This window comes from Mandrillus leucophaeus, unplaced genomic scaffold (genome assembly GCF_000951045.1).
Source record: "Mandrillus leucophaeus isolate KB7577 unplaced genomic scaffold, Mleu.le_1.0 Scaffold1083, whole genome shotgun sequence".
Taxonomy (NCBI): domain Eukaryota; kingdom Metazoa; phylum Chordata; class Mammalia; order Primates; family Cercopithecidae; genus Mandrillus; species Mandrillus leucophaeus.
Window position 1 is genome coordinate 954,516 of NW_012099021.1, and position 18,460 is coordinate 972,975.

The window sequence follows — 18,460 nt, forward strand, 5'->3', positions numbered from 1 at the left end:
TTGCAGCCTGGGGCAAGATCTCAGCCCTGTGCACCAGAGGCCTGTAAACAAATTCAGCTCTGTTGGTTGTTGGCAGGACTAAGACTGGCCTTGCTGGCTGTGTGGGAGCTGGGTAAGGTCTGTCACTGCCAGCTTTCCCCCACTTCCCTGGCAATCTGTACGAAGCACCGGAAGCAGCCATAATCCTCCTTGGAACACAACTCCATTGGCCTGAGAACCACTGCCCCGTCCCCCCAAGGGGTCTCTGCAGGCACCACCCAAGAAGAGTCTGAGCTCAGGCACACCTAGCCCTACTCCCACGTGATGGTCTTTTTCTACCCACCTTGGTAGCTGAAGACAAAAGACATAAACTTGCAGGAGCTCTATAGCCCCCCCACCCCCGCCAGTGCCTGAGAAACCTGAATAGTTATCCCACTGACCTTAGGGCAAGCTTGCATCCCCCAATATTACTACAGCTGATGCTCTCTTTAAAGCGTCACCTCCTGGCTGGAGGACAACCAACTCAAGCCATTACAGCAACTCATTACGGAACCAACCTGCTCCAAGAAAGGAGAAAACAACAGCTAATTTCACTATCCGTAATATCCTGGCTAACCAGAGGTCTTGAATCTGTCTATGTGACAACTTCGTTATAAGCATAACCAGTATTTAAGAAAACGAATGCACTAAACAAAACAATAACCAAGGACTCTCACAGAATCCACTTCATTCTCCTGCTACCTCCACCAGAACAGGTGGTGGTATCCATGGCTGACAGACCTGAAGATAGATCGCATCACAGAACTCTTTGCAGACACTTCCCGGTACCAGCCTGGAGCCTGGCAGCTCAGCAAACCCTAACCCTAGCCCTAACCTTAAATATATATGCACCTAACACTGGAGATCCCAAATTTATAAAACAATTACCACTTGACCTAAGAAATGAGATAGACAGCAACATAATAATAGTGGGGAACTTCAATACCCCACTGACAGCACTAGACAGGTCATCAAGACAGAATATCAACAAAGAAACAATGGGCTTAAACTATACCCTAGAACAAATGAACTTAACAGATATTTACAGAATATTCTGCCCAACAACAGCAGAATATACATTCTATTCATCAGCACACAGAACATTCTCCAAGATACACTAGACCACAAAACAAGTCTCAATTAATTTAAGAAAATCAAAATTATATTGACTACTCTCTCAGACCACAGTGGAATAAAACTGGAAATCAACTCCAAAAGGAACCCTCAAAACCATGCAAGTATATGGAAATTAAGTAATCAGCTCCTAAATGATCTTTGGGTCAACAATGAAATAAAGATGGAAATTTAAAAATTGTCTGAACTGAATAATAACGAAACAATCTATCACAACCTCTGGGATACAGCAAAAGTGGTGCTAACAGGAAATTTCACAGCATTAAATGCCTACATCAAAAAATCTGAAAGAGCTCAAATAGACCATCTAAGGTCACACCTCAAGGAACTAGAGAAACAAGAACAAACTAAACCCAAAACATAGGAGATGAAAAGAAATAACAAGGATTGCAATAGAACTAAATGAAATTGAAATAAACAAAAAACAATACAAAATATAAATGAAACAAAAAGCTGGTTATTTGAAAAGATAAACAAAATTGTTAGACCATTCATGAGATTAACCAAGAAAAGAGAGACAATCCACATAAACTCAATTGGAAAAGAAACAGAAGATATTACAACTGATACAACAGAAATACAAAGGATCATTCAAGGCTACAATGAACACTTTTATGCGCACAGACTAGAAAATCTAGAGGGGATGGGTAAATTCCTGGAAATATACAGCCCTCCTGGATTAAACCAGGTAGAAATAGAAACTCTGAATAGATCAATAACAAGTAGCAAGATTGAAACAGAAACAAAAAAGTTGCCAATAAAAAAAAAAAAAAAATACAGGACCAGATGGATTCGCAGCTGAATTCTACCAGGCGTTCAAAGAAGAATTGGTACCAATATTGCTAAAACTATTCCAAAAGATAGAGAAAGAGAGAATCCTTCTGAAATCATTCTATGAAGCTACTATCAGCCTAATACCAAAACCAGGAAAAGGCATAACAAAATAGAAAACTACAGATCAATATGCCTGAAGAACACAGATGCAAAAACCCTCAACAAAATACTAGCTAACTGAATCCAACAGCATATCAAAAATAATAATAATAATACACCATGATCAAGTGAGTTTTATACCAGGGATGCAGGGATAGTTTAACATACACAGGTCAATAAATGTGAAACATCACATAAACAGAATTGAAAACAGAAATTATATGATCATCTCAATAGGTGCAGACAAAAACATCTGACAAAATCTAGCATCCCTTTATGATTAAAACCCTCAAGAAAATCAGCATGGTAGGGACATACCTTAAGGTAATAAAAGCCATCTATGACAAATCCACAGCCAATATTATACTGAATGGGGAAAAATTGAAAGCATTCCCCTGAGAACTGAAACAAGACAAAAATGCCCGCTTTCACCACTTCAATTAAACATAGTACTGGAAGTCCTACTCAGAGCAATCAGACAAGAGAAAGAAATAAAGGACATTCAAATTGGTAAAGAAGAAGTCAAATGGTCACTGTTTGATGACGATATTATCATATACCTGGAAAACCCTCAGGACTCATCCAAAAAGATCCTAGAACTGATAAATGAATTCAGTAAGGTTTCAGGATACAAAATCAATGTATACAAATCAATAACACTGCTATACACCAAGAGTGACTAAGCTGAGAATCAAATCAAGAACTCAACCAACTTTACAATAGCTGCAAAAACAAAAATAAAGTACTTAGGAATATACCTAAACAAGGAGTATTCACTTTACTCCTGCAAGAATAGCCATAATTTAAAAATCAAAAACTAATAGATGTTGGCACGGATGTGGTGAAATGAGAACATTTATACACTACTGGTGGGAATGTAAACCAGTACAACCACTATACAACAGTACAGAGATTCCTTAAAGAATGAAAAGCAGATCTGCCATTTGATCCAGCAATCTCACTACTGAGTATCCACTCAGTGGAAAATAAGTCATTATATGGAAAAGACACTTGCACATGAATGTTTGTAGCAGCACAATTCGTAACTGCAAAAATATGGAACCAGCCCAAATGCTCATCAATCAACGAGTGGATAAAGAATATGTAGTTTTATATATATATATACACACACACACACACATGCTATATATATAAAAATATATAAATAGTATTCCATATATGATGGATCGAGTTGGAGACCATTATTCTAAGTGAAGTAACTCAGGAATAGAAAACCACACATTGTATGTTCTCACTTTTAAGTGAGAGCTAAGCTTATGAGGATGCAAAGGCATAAGAATAATACAGTGCAGTTTGGGGACTTCAGGGAAGGCTGGGAGGAGGGTAAAGGGTAAAAGACTATACATTGGGTACAGTGTACACTGCTTGGGTGATACTTTCACCAAAATCTCAGAAATCACCATTAAAAAACTAAAACTTATTCATGTAATGGCCGCACATGGTAGCTCACGCCTGTAATCCCAGCACTTTGGGAGGCCGAGGCGGGCAGATCACGAGGTCACAAGATCGCGACCATCCTGGCTAACACGGTGAAACCCCGTCTCTACTAAAAATCCAAAAAAATTAGCCAGGCGTGGTGGCGGGCGCCTGTAGTCCCAGCTACTCGGGAGGCTGAGGCAGGAGAATGGCGTGAACCCAGGAGGCAGAGCTTGCAGTGAGCCGAGATCAGGCAGCTGCACTCCTGTCTGGGCGACAGAGCGAGACTCCGCCTCAAAAAAAAAAAAAAGAAAAAGAAAAAAAGAAAAAAAAGAGCTTATCCGTGTAATTAAACAGCACCTGTTCCCCAAAAACTATTGAAATAAAAAAAAAATGTTTAAATAAAGAAAGGATAGGACACCTGGCATATGAAAAGAACTAAAGAAATAAAGGAACTGAATAAGGAGATACTTGTAACACAGCCAGTGTTTATGTGAGTAAAACTTGGTATTGTAGGTCTGGTAATTAAAAGAAAACGTCATGTTTATTTTTATTAACAACAATAATAAAAGCCAACATTTATTAAGTACATTCCACACACTAAAAAAAAAAAAATAACCAAAATAAAAGGCTCAAAATAAATAGATGGGCTCGATGGTAAATGGAGGAGGCAGAGGAAACAATAAGTGATCTGAAAGACAGAATAATAGAAATTACTTAGTTGAACTACAGAGAGAAAACAGACTGGAAAAAAAATGAACAGAGTCTTAGGGATTTGTGAGATTATTACAAAAGACCTAACATTTGTGTCACTGGAGCTCCAGAATGAAAGAAGGATGAAGAGGAACTGAGAAAGTAATCAAAGAAATAATGACTTTTAAAAAACCAAATTTGTCAAGAAACATAAACTTATAGATTCAAGAAGCTGAGCAAATCTCAAATGGAATAAATCCAAAGAAATCCATGTGAAGACACACTGTAATTTAACTTTTGAAAACTAAAGACTAAAGAGGCTGGGTGTGGTGGCTCAAGCCTGTAATCCCAGCACTTTGGGAAGCCAGGGTGGGCAGGTTACTTGAGCTCAGGTGTTTCAGACCAGCCTACGTAATATGGCAAAACCCCGTCTTTACTAAAAATACAAAAATTAGCTGGGTATGGTGGCATGCACCTGTGGGTCCCAGCTACTCAGGAGGCTGAGGTGGGAGGATCACTTGAGCCTCGGAGGTCGAGACTGCAGTAAATCGAGATTGCCCCACTGCACTATAGCCTGAGTGACACAGAGTGAGACCTTGAGAAGAAGAAGGAGAAGGAGAAGGAGAAGGAGAAGGAGAGGAAGAGGAAGAGGAAGAGGAAGAGGAAGAGGAAGAAGAAGAAGAAAAGAAAACCAAAGACAAAAAAAAAAAATTGAAAGCTGCCTGAGAAAAATGACGTCTTAGCTACAGGGAAAAAACAATTCAGAACACAGAGGGTTTCTCATTGGAAACCATGGAAGTCAAAAGGCAGTAAGTAGCACAATATATATTTCAGGGGCTGAAAGAAATGAACTGTGAATCCAGAATCAATACCCAGCAAAACTCCCCTTCAAGATGTAGGGGAAACCAGACATTCTCCAATGAAGGAAAACTAAGAGAATTTGTCACCAGCAGACCTACCCAAAAAGAATTACTAAAGTCCTCTAAACGGAAAGAATTTTTTAAAGATATCATGAAATATCAAGAAGAAAGCACAAATATAGGTAAATACAGTAGGCTTTCTTTTTCCTCATGAGTTTTCTAAATTGTATTTAACAGTTGAAGCAAAAATGTTGACACTTTCTGATGTGGTTCTGAATGTATGTAAAGGCGGCCAGGCACAGTTACTCACACCTGTAATCCCAGCGATTCGGGAGGCAAAGTCAGGAGGGTCACTTGATACCAGGAATTTCGACCAGCCTGGGCAACATGGTGAGATCCCAATCTCTAAAAAAATAATAATTATTATTTTATTTTATTTTATTTTATTTTAGACGGGAGTCTCACTCTGTCGCCCAGGCTTGAGTGCAATGGGGCGATCTCGGCTCACTGCAAGCTCCGCCTCCCGGGTTCACGCCATTCTCCTGCCTCAGCCTCCCGAGTAGAGTAGCTGGGACTGTAGGCGCCGCCACCACGCCCGGCTAATTTTTTTGTATTTTTAGCAGAGACGGGGTTTCACCGTGTTAGCCACGATGGTCTCCATCTCTTGACCTCGTGATCCGCCCGCCTCGGCCTCCCAATAATTTAAAAAAAACACTTAGCAGGGCATGGTGGCAAATGCCTACAGTCTCAGCTACTCCGAGGCAGTAAGATTGCTTAAGCCCAAGAATTCGAGCCTGCAGTGAGCTATGATTGTGCCACTGCACTCCAGTTTGGGCAGCAGAGAGAGACCTTGTCTCAAAAATAAAATAAAATTAAGTTAAAATGAAAAATTAATGTATGTAAAGGAAATATTTAAGACACACTTTGGAGTAGGGCAAAGGGAAGCAAAGCAGGGTAAGGTTTTTATGTTTCACCCAAACTGGTGAAATGGCACCAGCAGACGGTAAATAGCCATATATATATATATATATATAAAACAACCACTAGAAAAACTGTATGAAGAAATACATTTAAAAACACTACAAACAAATCAAAATGGGATTCTAAAACAATGTTCAAGTAACTAAAAAAAAGAAAACAGAGAAACAAACAAACAAAAAACAGAAGACAAAAGACAAAATGGCAGACGTCAGCCCTAACATCTTAATACTGACATTAAGTGTAAATAATCTGAGCATACCAATTAAAGATAGCTATTGGCAAAGTGGATTTTAAAAATGACCCTTTGTCGGATGCATAGTTTGCAAATATTTTCTCTCATTCTGTAGGTTGTTTGTTACTCTGTTAATACTTCTTTTGCTCTGCGGAAGCTGTTTAGTTTAATTGGGTCCCATTTCTTTCTTTTGTTTCTGTTGCACCTGCTTTTGGGGTCTTAGTCACAGATTCTTTGCCTCAGTCAATGTCTAAAAGAGTTTTCCTAGGTTTTCTTTTAGCATTCTTATGGTTTCAGATATTATATTTAAGTCTTTAATCCATCTTGACTTAATTTTTGTATATGGTGAGAGAGAGGGATCCAGTTTAATTCTTTTACATGTGACTATCCAATTTTCCCAGCACTATCCACTGAATAGGGTATCCTTTCCCTAGTTTATATTTTTTTGTGCCTTGTCAAAGATCAGTCCAGAATCTCCAAGTCAAACAAATCAGCAAGAAAAAAAATCCCATTAAAAAGTGGGCAAATGATATAAATAGAAATTTCTCAAAAGAGGATATACAAATGGCCAACAAATATATGAAAAAATGCTCAACATCACTTATCATCAGCGAAATGCAAATTAAACTCACAATGAGATATCACTTATCCTCACTGGAATGGCCATTATTAAAAAGTCAAGAAGCAATAGATGGCATAGATATGGCAAAAAAAAAAAAAAAAAGGAAACTTGTTTATACACTGCTGATGGGAGGGTAAATTAGAACAACCTCTATGGAAAGCCATATGGAGTTTTTTCAAATAACTAAAAGTAGATCTACCATTTGATGAAGCAATCCCACTACTGGGTATCTACCCGGAGGAAAAGAGATCATTATATAAAAAGACACTTGCACACATATGTTTACTGCAGCACAATTCACAATTGCAAGATATGGAATCAACCTAAGTACCATCAACCAATGAATAAATAAAGTGTGGTGTGTATGTAATTCATTCATCAGTTGAATGCCATAAAAAGAATAAAATAATGTCTTTTGCAGTAACTTGGATAGAACTGGAGGCCATTATTCTAAGTGAAATAACTCAGGAATGGAAAACCAGATACCGTGTGTTCTCACTTACAAGTAGGAACTAAGCTATGGGTACACAAAGGTATACAGTGGTATAATAGACAGTGGAGACTCAGAATGGGGAAGGGTAGAGGGAGTGAGAGATGAAAACCTACCACTGGGTACAATACACACTATTCAGGTGATGGATACACTAAAATCCTAGACTTTACCACTGTATGATTCATCCATGTAACCAAAAGATACTTGTACCTCTAAAGCTATTGAAATAAAATGTTTTTTAAAATGATGTCCCAACTATACACTATAAGAAATTATAAAAAACCTTTCTTTGATTATTTTCTCAGTGCTAGGATTACTGGCACCACACCCAGCCACTGCCAGTATTGTTATATATGAAGTTAGTTTCTTACAGTGTATAGTTGGGACATGGTTTTTATAGCCAAGGCGGGCAGATTGCTTGAGCCCAGGAGTTAGAGACCAGCCTGGGCAACATGGCGAAACCCCGTCTCTACAAAAAATACAAAAATTAGCCAGGCATGGTAATGCACATCTGTAGTCCCAGCTACTCAGGAGGCTGAGCGGGGAGGATGGCTTGAGCCCAGGTGGCAGGGGTTGCAACGAGCTGAGAGCATGCCACTGCACTCCAGCCTGGCAACAGAGCAAGACCCTGTCTTAAAAACAAAAAAAAGCAACCCCCCCCTAAAATAAAACAAAACACAAAAACAATATTGTCAGGTTTAAAGAAAGGGATCAAAATCTTATATTATGCAACCATTAACCAAAAGAAAACGAGTCTAAATTGATATGTATTAAGTTTATAAAATAGACTTTAGAGCAAAGAAAATTACCAGAGGGTCTTTGAAAAAAAAAAAAACTATAAAATCGACAAACCTTTAGCAAGACTGACCAAAAAAGAAAGAAGTCACAAATTACCAATGTCAAAAACAAAACAGTAGATATCACTAACAGACCCTGCAGATAACAAAATAGTAAGGAAATACTAGGAACAACTCCTACACACATAAGTTTGACAATTCAGACAAAATGAACCAGTTCCTTGAAAAACACAAAGTACCACAACTCATCCAATATGACAGAGATAATTTGAATAGCCCCATAGCTATTAAAGAATTGAATTCGTAATTTTAAAACTTACACCCCCCCCCAAAAAAAAAATCTTCAGGCCTAGATGGTTTCACTAGAAAATTCTAACAAATGTTTAAAGAAGAATTAACAGGACTTCTACAAAATCTCTTCCAGAAAATCAGAGAAGAGGGGGATACTTCCCAATGCATTTCATGAAGCTAGCATTACACAGATACCAACTCCAGATAAAGATAGTGCAAAAAAAGAAAACTCAAAACCATCACGAACATAGATACAATAAAAAAATCCTTAGCACGATATTAGCAAATAGAATTCAGCAACATATAAAAAGGATTTTTTTCAGTGACTTTTTATGACATGACTATATGGGGCTTATTTCAAAAATGCAAGGCTTATTCAAAAATCAATTGATGTAATCTGCCATTAGTAATAGGCTAAAGAAGAAAAGTCATGTTAATTGATGCAGAAAATTTTTTTCAAAAATTCAACACCCATTCATGATTTTTAAAAAATTCTCAGAAAAATATGAATAGAGGCCGGGCGCGGTGGCTCAAGCCTGTAATCCCAGCACTTTGGGAGGCCGAGGCGGGTGGATCACGAGGTCAGGAGATCGAGACTATCCTGGCTAACATGGTGAAACCCCGTCTCTACTAAAAATACAAAAAACTAGCCGGGCGTGGTGGCGGGCGCCTGTAGTCTCAGCTACTTGGGAGGCTGAGGCGGGAGAATGGCATGAACCCGGGAGGCGGAGCTTGCAGTGAGCTGAGATCGGGCCACAGCACTCCAGCCTGGGAGCACAGCGAAAAAAAAAAAAAAAAAAAAGAAAAATATGAATAGAGAGGAATTGCCTCAACTTGATAAAGAGCATCTACAAAAGACCTATAGCTAACATTATGCTTCATGATGAGATACTCAATGTTTACTCGTCAAGATCAGAAACTAGGTAAAGATGCCCACCCTCCCCACTCTTAAATCAACATAGCACTGTAAGTTCTAACCATTACATTGAGGCAAGAAAAGGAACTAAAAGACACACGGATGAGAAAGAAAGAAATAAAACTGTCCCCATTTGCAAGTGATATGGCTGTCTATAGAGATCCCAAGGAATCTACCCAAAAAACCTCCAGGTATGACCTGGACATTTTTCCTTCCAAATGTCATGTTAAAATGTGTTCTCCAATGTTACAGGTGGGACCTAGTGGGAGGTGTTTGGATCATGGAGATGGATCCCTCATGAATGGCTTGGTGTTGCCCTTGTGGTAATGAGTGAATTCTCATTCTATTAGTTTATGCAAGAGCTGACTGTTTAAAATAGCCTAGCATCTCTCTTGCTCCTTCTTACGATATAACATGACTTCTGTCCCTTAGTCTTCTGCTATGAGTAAAAGCTTCCTGAGGCCTCACCAGAAGCCAAGCAGATGCTGATGCTATGCTTGTACAGTCTGCAGAATGATGAGCCAAATAAACATCTTTTCTTTATATTACCCAGCCTCAGATGTTCCTTCTGCAAAACAGACTAATACACCTCTTAAAACTAGTGAGTTCAGTGGGGCATGGTGGCTCACACCTGTAATCCCAGCACTTCAGGAGACTGAGGCAGGTGGATCACCTAAGGTCAGGAGTTCGAGACCAGCCTGACCAATATGGTGAAACCCTGTCTCTACTAAAAATATGAAAGTTAGTTGGGCATGGTGGCATGCGCCTGTAGTCCCAGTTCCTCTGGAGGCTGAGACAGGAGAACTACTCGAACCTGGAAGGTGGAGGTTGCACCACTGGGAGCCAAGATCGCACCACTGGGAGCCAAGATCGCACCACTGCACTCCAGCCTGGGTGACAGAGCGAGACTCAATCCCCCACAAAAAAATTTAAAATAAAATAAAACTAGTGAGTTCAGCGAGGTTGCAGGCAACACAAACTTATAAAAAATCAACTGTATTTCCATAAACTAAGAGTGAACACTAAAGTTAAAAAATATAACACCATTTACTGTTGCTTAAAGAATGAAATACAGTCCTGCATCACATTAATGAAGTTTTGGTCAATGACAGCCATGTTGCATAAATGAGATCACAATATGCAACCTTTTGTGATTGGGTACATGAATATTTATAGTAGCTATATTCGCAATAGCCCAAAACTGGAAACAATTCATATGTCCCTCAAAGAGTAAATGTTTAAACAAACTGTAGTACCTCTATACCATGTAATACTACTCAGCAACAAAAAAAGAACAAACTGTTGATACACAAGGCAATTCCAGAGGATTATTCTGAATTTAAAAACCCAATCCCAAAAGGTTGCATATTGTATGATTTCATTTATACAATATTCTTGAAATGACAAAATTACAGAAATAGGGAATAAATTAGTAGTTTTCAGAGGTTAAGGAAGGACTGGGGTGAGAAAGAAAGTTATCGTAGCTAAAAAATAGCAACATGAGAAATCCTTATGATGATGCAAATGTTCTGTATCTTGACTCTATCAATGTCGACATCCTGGTTGTGATATTGTACTACAGTTTTGCATGATGTCATCATTGGGGAAACTAGTTAAATGGAACATGGGAACTCTGCATTATTTCTTGTGACTATGTATAAATTTAAAATTATCTCCAAAAAAAGTCTAATTAAAAATACATTTTAATGCATAACCATCCTCCTGAATCATAATCTGCCATTAAATCTTGAGAAATATTGATCTAAAAGTTCAACCAGTATATTAGGGGAAATATCCTCTTTCTCATGAGGAACAGCTGAAGGGACAGAAAATGTTTTATCTTGGGAAATCCTAAAGAAAATTATGAGAGTTTTCTTTTTCCGGAATACGAAGGGATTACACACATGAAATTAAACTTGGTGTGCTGCCAGTAAACAGAACACAGGCTGACGTACAAGAAAATGCACAAGCTTCAGGACTAACTAAGCATGGGTTTAAACCCAAGCTCCACCATGCCCTATTTTTAAGACTAGACAAGTTAGTTAACCTCCCCGACCTCCCATTTCCTCATCTTTAAAACAAGGCTAATGATTCCCACCTCAATCCATCAATCAGCATCTAAGTAAAGAAATAGACACTGCTTCAGTATTTCCAACAGAAGGAATTTAATGCAAGGAATTGGTGGCAGTGGTGAAGATAGAAATATAGGTTATAGGTGATAGAAAAGCTGAGATTTGAAGATTATTGCGATAGACAGTCAAGAGTATAAAGATCTTCCTAAGTTCATATAACCTTGCATACTTACTAAGGATCAGGCAAAATGTGAAAAGTAAAAAATTAAACAATTTTAAAAAATGAAAAATAAAGAAAATTAAGTTTGACTTTAAAAAGATAAAATTAGTTGGAGTAAGGTCTTGGGATGGGGTCATGAAAAAATCAGATATTAGCAATAGTAAGCAGTGCGTAATTGAAGGCATAAAGGTAGGAGGCAATGTTGCCAGAGCCCAGGAGCCAGAGTCACCAGGAAGAATCAGGAACCATGGAGGACACAAATAGTGGGAGCTGGAGCCATAGAGGAGATGCAGACACTGCTGGCAAGGATGATTTAAGATGGGAGAGAGGGAAGAAATTATCTGGTTTCCTCTTTTCACTACCTTGCAAACTTCCAAGGGTGCAGCAACTTTCCTCTAGCAGGAAGTCATAGATATGGAGCTTGGGGAAGACAGCCTTCCAGGTCAGCCCCTGCTATCAAGGGCAGAGCAGGAATCAGAAGCTAGACACACCTAGGTGTGGCCCACTCACAGGGTGTTTGTGAGGATGCAGGGCTTGTAAGATACCTGGCACAGAGTAATAGGTGCTCAAGAAATGGCAATTATTATTTTTCAGTGCCAATGTCGCATGATGACATTTAGAGCCACATTTTCTCATCATTTCATATCTGAATAGACGGAAGCACAAGCTGGGGCTCATGCCATGTAGACTTTGCCAAGAGTACTTATTTTTTCCAAATGAGCAGCACATCTGAGAAATGTGAAAAGCAGGCCTGTCCTAAAGTTTCATTGTATAAAGCAAATGTTGAGTTTCCACAGCTGCTGGCTTCAGCCTACCCAGAGGAATAGTTTTCATGAAATATTAATCTCGGAGAAAGCCACACTGGGGTAAGCTTGCACAGTAATTCAAGCAGCATGTGCAAAATTTATTTAGCGTTTGGCTGGGCATGGTTTTAATTATGTGAAGTCTTCAGAATGAGAAGAAAGTGATTGAAGATGTTTAACTAAGTCAGTCATGGAGGCTGTGGATGCTCTAAGATTCTCTCCAGCTTTGGTTTATTTCTGCAGTCCCCAAACTATAAATACAAAGGAAGCTCCCATGGAATCAGATGATGGCACTGTAAGAATCAAGGTGCAGCTAGCAGTAAAAACAGAAGACACCAACACCTGCAGTCCAGAGAACTCCAGTGTAACATAAAGGCGGGTATCTATTCATGGTTCCCTACAACCAAGGTAGGGACAGAAAGGTGAGAATCCACAGGACTGTCCAAAACCTGGGAAGCAGCATGCAAGACGCTTTCATCAAAGGTCCCGAGTGAGTACAAGATGCAGAGTGTGTTGTGTACCTGATGGACATCTCATACTTCCTGGGAGTCACTGGCATGGTGTGATGTTGAACGTGAGGTAGCATCTGGAAGTGCAGAGAGGGCCAGGACCCCTCCCTGAGGACAACACAGGCATGGGGATGGACTGGGCCTTGCATACAGTAGAGCTGAGCCAACCTGCAGGGTTTTAAAACTGTCAACAACCAGCAGCCACAAAATGTCCCCTTGGCTGATGGAACAGATAGAAAACTCAGAAGTTATTTTTAAAGACTGGTTTTCAGACTCTAGGTTCTGTTCATAAATATTAGGGCCCTAGCACCAGCCTGGGGGGAGAGGTTTCTATCCCAAGAGGGACTATACGAGTTGGAACCTCAGAAAGGGACCACTAATTTTCAGAGATAATCAAAAGCTAGTCCTGTGAGGTAAGACATAGGAGATGGAGATGGGCAAGGAGGTTCTCATGATCAGTCCACAGAATTGATGCCCTAATCTCTATGCCCTCACGGGGGTCAGGGAGACCTGCTGAGTTATTTACTGCCTCAAGTAAGATAAGTCTGGGCATCAAGGTGGGCTGGTCCTAGCTAGGAGGAGTGGAGGAGGAAGCTAGACTGTGCTGACCTGGAGTCCAGAACACTGAGGTTATTGGGGGAGGAGTCTCCACTTGCGCTTCCCAGAGATCCCTCCAGTTCAACATGTTCTAAGTTCATTCCCCCAGCTCACCTGCCTCCTCTTTTCTGTACAGTGTTCATAGTATCCTGAGGATTCCAGTCACACAGGCTCAAACCTGAGAATCATCCTGGACCCTTCCTCTCCCTTGCCCTGAAAATCCTACCTCCTATCCTTTCTAACCCTCCATCCCCACTGTCACTCCCCTAATTCAGAAACTTCTCTCCTTTCTTCCCCCCTCCACCCCATCTCATATAGTGGTGTGATATGATTCAGCTCTGTGTCCCCACCCAAATCTCATCTTGTATTTCCCATAATCCCCATGTGTTATGGGAGGGACCCGGTGGGAGATGATTGAATCATGGGGGTGGGTCTTTCCCATGCTGTTCTTGCAATAGTGAATGGGTCTCACGAGATCTGATGATTTTAAAAATGGGAGTTTCTCTGCACAAGCCCGCTCTTTGCCTGCTGCCATCCACGTAAGATGTGACTTGCTCCTCCTTGCCTTCTGCCATGACTGTGAGGCCTCCCCAGCCACGTGGAACTATAAGTTCAATGAACCTCTTCCTTTTGTAAATTGCCCAGTCTCTAGTATGTCTTTATCAACAGTGTGAAAACGGACTAATACATGGTGCCAGGCTGAGCATTTGGAAACAGTGTTCTAACAATGCCACTCATCTGTTCCAAAATTGCCAAAGGATCCACACTGCCTAGAGTGAAATTCAAACGTGAGTCTGTAAATCAAAGCGCTTCACGAGTTCTTACCAACCTACCTTTCCATCACAGCCCAACATCAGGCAAACAGAACCACTCTCTTCTCTGTTCATTTCCCACTTGGTTCTACTTCTGGGTTTAGCTCTGCTTGGCATGTGTTTTCCTGCATCACTGCATTTCCGAGTCTTACCCACCCTTCAAAGTTCACGTCACATCACCACCTGCAAGAACATTCTCTGATCCTCTCCTGCATGCATAATCACTCCCTCTTTTGGACTCCTGCAACCCTGTGTGCCACTCTTTCGCATTGAGTAAAAGTATGTGCTTTTCATATGTTTCCATTGGGCGATAAGCTCTTTGAAAATAAGGGCCTTACATCAGATTCACCCTTCATAGAGAAGACGTAGGGAGACCCAAGAACTTTGAGTTTGGCTGGTTTATAGGAAATGTAACAAAGTTTGGGGGAATAATTTTGGAAAGGTAGGTTGGAATCATATTGTGACTTCAGGGTAATAGTTAAAAGTGCTTGGGAGTCATCTGCAGAAGTATGAAGCTAGATGAGGCAATCCTGAGAAAAAATATCAAATGTGAAGAGCAAGTGCCCATCCCTGGAACCACAGGAAACACTACCCTGCAAGTGTCCACTGGAAAATAAAAACATCATAGAGACTGGCAGGAAATGGCTGTATAGAATGGAAGTCAATCACAACATCCACACCACATTGGGCATAAAAAGAATTTCAGCCCTGTTGGTCAACCACAATACATGCACTTGAATAATTCTGACCGAATCCTGTATGGCTTTTTTCTCTAGAATTGCAAATAGGGAAGACCATGCTGACAGACTTGTGGATCCTTAATTCAGGGTATTTTAAAAGGCAATCACTTGCCAACATTCTATGCCTAATCAGTGGGGCCTCCCGAGCCCAGTACACTGGAGGCATCTACAGATGTGGAGAACTCGCAGAAGTAAGGCCTGACCAAGGAACACACAAATGGGAACAAGGAGCATTCCGGGTCATCTGATTTGTTTCTGTGTTGGCTTCCCAGTCCCAAAAGTGACTTCTAAGGTCATTACAATTATTAAAACGAGAGAACAAGCACAGGGACTCTGAGAAAGTCAGCAGGAAGTGAGTGGCAAAACAAAACAAAACAAAACAAAAACCTTGACCTGGAAGTCTGGAAGCCCAGAGCAGTACCCCTGCCCTACCCCGCAAGGAGCTGGAGGGGAGAGAAATTCTGAGTGGGAAGTGTGCCAGCCTCCCTGGGTGGGACCTGTGTGGCTTCTTAGGGAAGTGGGCGGCTTCTACCTGAGACCTTCCTAATCATTCCTTGCCAGGGGAACTAGTCCCACAACCACATAGGACTTACCCTGTGTCAATTCAATTTAATTCAGCACAGACAAACTGCTGAGCTCCCCGGAGGTGAAATCCCTGACCTGAGCAGATGTTTACCTGATCAAAACAGGGAGTTCTTCCCAAGCCAGCCCTGATAAAGGTGCCACCTGAGACCCCAATTTTCTTACACCTTACTCTAATACAACGGAGGTCAACTTATTCATTTCAAGGGTTCTAGAAATGTTTGATTCAAACTATATTTTAAAAATATTTTTAAAATGGTAAACATAGACAAGTGTGTGATACCAAATGTGAACAATCATGTGAACCCCAGCGGTTCACATGAGCCACAGGCTATAATATACTCATGTCCGCTTCAGAATAAAGGTTCTTCTGCCAAAACCATGACTATGTTGGAACACATGTAGATGTGTCATTAATTGGGAAAGCTGTAGTTCCAAAAAGATCTTTCAACAGTTCAGATCCATGCAAGTATTCTGATGCTGTAAAATTGTATGAGCAAGTATACTACCATCACCCCGGCCCCCTAACGCCATGCTCGATTAAAGGCCAGGAAGGACTCAGGGACTTCCTTGGAATGTATGCTCTTATAAAGACATAATACTAAACTATACAGTAGTATGTGACCACATAACATGTTGTACCATGGTAAGTATTGCCAGTAGCATTATTATTAGTATTACCAGTAGCATGCTTATTTTGATCTTAGACTGATCTTAGACTGATTGGCAGACATTTAAAAATCTGAACAAGACCAACAGCAATGCAGGGCCATTCTATTACTGCTTCTCTTGTGGCCGATAGTGTCAATGATGAAACTGACAACTGAAGTTTGAGCTCATAATGCCAGATTAAGCATGTTTTGCTGTGTTAAAGGCTTTAAGTGATTACTACAGAGAAACAAACACTGGAGTTTCTGAAAAAAAATTAATAACATAATTAACTTCTCACCATGATATGACACAATTTTGGGAAGAATTTTCTGCCAAAGATATAAATTGGTGAATCTAAGTGAAAGAATCTGTTCCTTTGCATTAGACCTCTTATAATTAAACAATTGTTACATAGTGTTAGTGAGTCAACATTAAAACCAATTCCTATATTTTTCATGTTTCTAGATCATTGAAATCAGAATAGCCTGAATCTGTAAGTTATCCTGTTTAAAAGTGCTATAATTTCCAATATCTAGTTGTTGCACATTGTACAACCAATATAAAATACAGGGGTGTACTTGATAGTGAGAATCTCATGAGGCTGCAATGTTCATCCCAAAACCTCAATTTCAAATTTTCATAACATTCTCATTGTTTTCATTAACTGTATGTTAAAAACTAAATTTATCAAACTAATATAAATAACAAAATGTCGGTTTGCTCTGTTATACTCATTGATATTCCACATAAGATTTCATTGAAGAGTTTTAACGCTGAAAAGTTTCCAAAAATCACTGTAACATTTAATATATAGGAAAAACCCAAAATATGAAGCAGGAAAAGATGTAAGAAACAGACCTTTTTGGTTAGAAAAGCAGAAGTAGAAAAGGGTGAGGGTAATTCAACCACAACTCCAGATACAGGCTTAAGAATTTTAAAAAAATGCTTTCTGAATTAATCAATGAAGCAGAAATAGTGTGTCCCTTGCTCCTGGAATTGGGAGAGGGGAAACTTTGGGACTGGAGAAACAGAGAAGGTAGTAGAGGAAGTTTTGCTTTCTCGATGAGAACCATCTTCCTATAGGCAAATAAGGCTTCTCTGTGGGAAGCAGGGCAGACCAAAGAGATGATGGTCAGTGGGGAGCCAAGTGTAGCCACTGATCATTAGGGCCAGCATAACTGAGGTGTCAGCACAACGGAAAGGAGGCCTTGAGCAGTGAGGTTTCTGGACTTGTGGTAGAGAAAAAGTGGTGACCAGACATGTGATTCCCGGGAAGGAGGTTAAAGGGAAAGTGCAGCCTTGGAGGGCAGAAGCAAAGCACAGGACACAGAAATCATTCATTCACTCATTAATTGATGACGCTCCTATTAATACAGGCATTTGATTGGACACTGCAGTTACAAAGATGAATAAGCCTCAGTCAGTGTCTCCTAGGGGGAGGAGAGGTTGTTACCAAGGAAAAGCCCAAGGAGCTACAAGGATGGCAGAGGAAGGGGTCATAGCTTCCTGGAAGAGGTACCCCCAGAGGTCAGTCTCAAAGCAGAAGCAGGAGGTAATCAAGCAGATAATAGCTGAGAATGGGGGAGGAGGAGCACCTCTCAACTCAAAGAGCATTCCTGGAGAAAGACACAATTTGAGAGAGAGAATTGTATAGCTGGGGAAGAGCAAGTGGACGAAAATGAGTGAGGCACAAAGTGAAAGGAAGGGAAAGTGAGAGAGGAACCTGTTGAGGGGGCTGGGGCCAGGTCATGGGAGGCCTGGTGTGTTCTGCAAGGCAGCTCAGACTCTCTCCTAGCAGCAGTAGGGAGCCACTGAGGATGCTAAGCTCGGAAGCTACACTCACGCTTCCCTATTCAATTTCTCCACGCTATTTGCTTGTGTGACCTCCCATAAGCATTCGCCAAGAGCAGGAACTAGTTTTTCATCTTTTCACCTTTATGTCCTTGGAGCTTAGCATAGTCCCCAGAATGCAACAGGAACTTAGCACTTATTGTTATATGAACTAATGAATGAACGAGCAAAGTGCTAAGTAGGGAAAGAAGAGGCTGGGGGGGAGAAATGCAGTGA

The 18,460-nt window shown here is 40.4% G+C and overlaps 1 protein-coding gene and 1 long non-coding RNA gene across 5 annotated transcripts in view; one reads left to right on the forward strand and one right to left on the reverse strand.

Annotated features, from left to right (window-relative positions):
* The window catches only part of LOC105544688, a 20,842-nt gene extending 6,130 nt beyond the window's left edge, over positions 1-14,712 (forward strand). The window contains exons 2-3 of the long non-coding RNA XR_001006808.1: positions 12,746-12,877; positions 13,745-14,712. This is a non-coding gene — a long non-coding RNA (uncharacterized LOC105544688). The remainder of the gene's footprint in view (positions 1-12,745; positions 12,878-13,744) is intronic.
* The window catches only part of EVA1A (eva-1 homolog A (C. elegans)), a 108,875-nt gene that overhangs the window by 40,167 nt on the left and 50,248 nt on the right, over positions 1-18,460 (reverse strand). The gene's annotated exons all lie outside the window — the stretch shown is intronic.